The sequence below is a fragment of the Poromitra crassiceps genome, assembly GCF_964638095.1.
Source record: "Poromitra crassiceps genome assembly, chromosome: 26".
Taxonomy (NCBI): domain Eukaryota; kingdom Metazoa; phylum Chordata; class Actinopteri; order Beryciformes; family Melamphaidae; genus Poromitra; species Poromitra crassiceps.
The window spans coordinates 9,995,062-9,997,941 of NC_139640.1; the positions used below are offsets into that span (position 1 = coordinate 9,995,062).

Consider the following 2,880-nt stretch of genomic DNA (forward strand, 5'->3'; position numbering starts at 1 on the left):
GGTTCAGCTGCTACCTGAAGTTGCAACCACCCACATAACGGAGACTAAATGCCATGCTTCATAGAGGCCATTTACACCTGGCGTTAACATGTGTTTTCTGTGATCAGATTGCAATCAGATTGTGTTTTATCACTTGAAATGCCAGGTGTAAACACCCCCAAAACGCATTGAAGAAGGATTGCGATCTGATCGGCCAAACCACCTCCGGAGGTGGTCAGGGATGCACAAGTGTAAATGCAATGTGTCCTCTCAATCTGGATACAGCAACTTTATGCGGATTGAGAGGACAACCATTTCTGCAATCAGATTGCAATCAGATTGCAGAAACCACATGTTAACGCCAGGTGTAAATGGAATCTAATAAATGCCATGCTTCATAATGCGGTTGCATGATGTGACTTAAACGTGTTAGTTTACATTATTACATTGCTACATCAAGTAGGCCTATCGATCTATCTAAAAAAAGGTCGTTATCGATTGGTTTTTGGTCCAGATGGAGCTGCAACATTTCACCCACAACAACATTCCTCCGGACGCTTCTGCTGCTCGGGCTGTTGGGGGGGGATAAGCCAGATTCCTCTCTCGATATACCTCATTTTATATATACCTAACCTTTCTTAACAAGCGATCAAAGCTCACAAAGTGCTCGTCCTTCACAGCGTCCATTTGCACAAGGTTAAAAAAGAGTGTTACTCACCTCTAAAAACAGAGAAAACGACAGACACCACGTCTAATAAGGTTTCCTGTTCCAGAGAAGTTGCTGCCGTGTGTCAGTGGAAAAAAACATTGTACGCGGAAGTACAAATCCAAATGCAAAGAAAAAATAGCGCAGGGTAATCACAGACAGCGAGTTGCATCAAACATCAGTATTGCGTCTTTATGGTTGTTTATTAATAATCGAACACAATGCGCCCACAGCATGGAAAAACTGCTTATAATAATGTAACTTTCAGTCTATGCCTGCTGCCTCCCCTAGTCCTTTTAGGCTGTCAAGCGAAGAAGAAAAAATCTCGACTCGGTTGTTTCCGCACTGTGTTACACAGTAACCAGTCCCCCCCCCACCCTCTCGAAACGGGTTGTTTCCGCACTGTGTTACACACTAACCAGTCCCCCCCCCTCGCTGGCACAGCACCAGCCGATCAACCACCGTACTATAAATAAACTACACTACAGAAGCGCAAGTCAATGTAAGTTCGTTGCTGATATTGAGGAATATTGTTTTTTATAATGCATAATTATTTTTGAGTTGTACATACATCAGCTACATCTTGTAAAAGCTCCATTAGCCCAAAGACTATATTTGGCCAACATCCTGGAAGTCTGTTGTGTTGCATATCCCTGATTGATCTCTTGTCATAGCGTTAATTGCCTGCTGGGACGCATGCATGCAGCCTACAGCAATTGATACTGTGTTTGCCTTTTTGGTTAGTGTGGTTTTCATAGTAGCTGATTCAAATGTTTACAGAGTTTATTGCTCAAACAAATGAAACTTTGTTGCCTCTTTGTTTCATTTCTTTGCTCAAACAAATGAAACATTGTTCCCTCTTTGATTTCTGCAGCTTTGCTTGGTGAGTGACAGACAGGCCACTTCAGCTCAATCCTAGCGTTACTGCGCCACCCTGTGGAGAAAAGTATGTACTACATCACCCTGCTCCTACTTGCACACTATTGTCCTAATAATAACAAATGAAACAGGGATGTGCACAGATAGACCCAGGCAGCACCTGCCCTTTTGGCCTCTGAAGATATTAGTATCATATGAAACTAGGATACTTAAATCATCCATTGGTACCAACAATATCATGCTAGCTTGTCAGCAAGGGGGCTTAATAACACTCCAGATTTAGGCTAGATCATGGTGAGGGAAAAACTGGCATTGCTTTCAACTTGGGGTCCCTTGACCTCTGACCTCAAGATATCTGAACGCATACCCAGCATAAAGTAGGCATGTCTGCCAAGACCAGAACCACCCGCCACAAGACCAGCTTCTTCCCAACCGCCATCAGCCTCACCAACAAGGCCCGGAAACCCCTTCCGCCAAGGGCCTCACCAACAACCCCACACACACACACAAACTCATTACCTCCTCCTAAATTCAACTGAACTCCCCCCCCCCATAAAACTGGAACTCATACTGTATCTAATTTAATGCCTGTCTAACTGGGACTGGTAAATTGATGTAAATTCCCTGCACATTAATGCCAATATAACTTAGCCTGTAAATTTCATGTACATTCAATGTAAACTCTTATCTAACTCTGACTGTAAATTCATGTAAATCCACTGCCTATTTAACGTATATTTAACTCAGTCTGTAAATCTCATGTAAATCCAACGTAAATTCATATTTATCATCCACAGAACACTTCACCACTCATGTAGCCTACATATTGTATATATTTACTCGATTTGATTTGATTGCACTTGCAACCTTGCGATTGCCGTTAGTTATCTTCCTACTTCTTATCCCTGTATATTGATGTAACCGCTACGCTGCATACAGACACTAAGACAAATTCCTCGTATGTAACTTGCATACTGTGGCAATAAAAGTGATTCTGATTCTGATTCTGATTCTGAAAGGGGAGCCTTTACAGACATGCCCACTTTATCCTAATCCCATGCAACAACAAAAAACATGCAGTTTTTTGCATGCCGTATCCACCTTATTTTTGAATGCCCCGCTGTAAAAAACAATGATGGGTACAAGGTCCGGTTTAAGTGACCTGATTGTTGCAGCTTGCCATTTCCTAAAACAGTTGATTGGAAAACTCTGCAGGTAAGATGGCCGCCTACACTTCCTTCTTTACCCTGGCAGAATTCCTCCCCCATAAACTAACATAACTTGGCCAATAATTATGTAACATACAAAATAAAACA

The 2,880-nt window shown here is 42.2% G+C and overlaps 1 protein-coding gene across 4 annotated transcripts in view; it reads right to left on the reverse strand.

Moving 5' to 3' along the window:
* arhgef1 (Rho guanine nucleotide exchange factor (GEF) 1) overlaps window positions 1–970 on the reverse strand; it is an 89,526-nt gene extending 88,556 nt beyond the window's left edge. For all 4 annotated transcript variants that reach the window (XM_083661231.1, XM_083661232.1, XM_083661230.1 and 1 more), the window contains exon 1: window positions 698–970. The gene's annotated coding sequence lies outside the window, so the exon portion shown is untranslated. The remainder of the gene's footprint in view (window positions 1–697) is intronic.
* Between the last annotated feature and the right edge of the window lie 1,910 nt (window positions 971–2,880).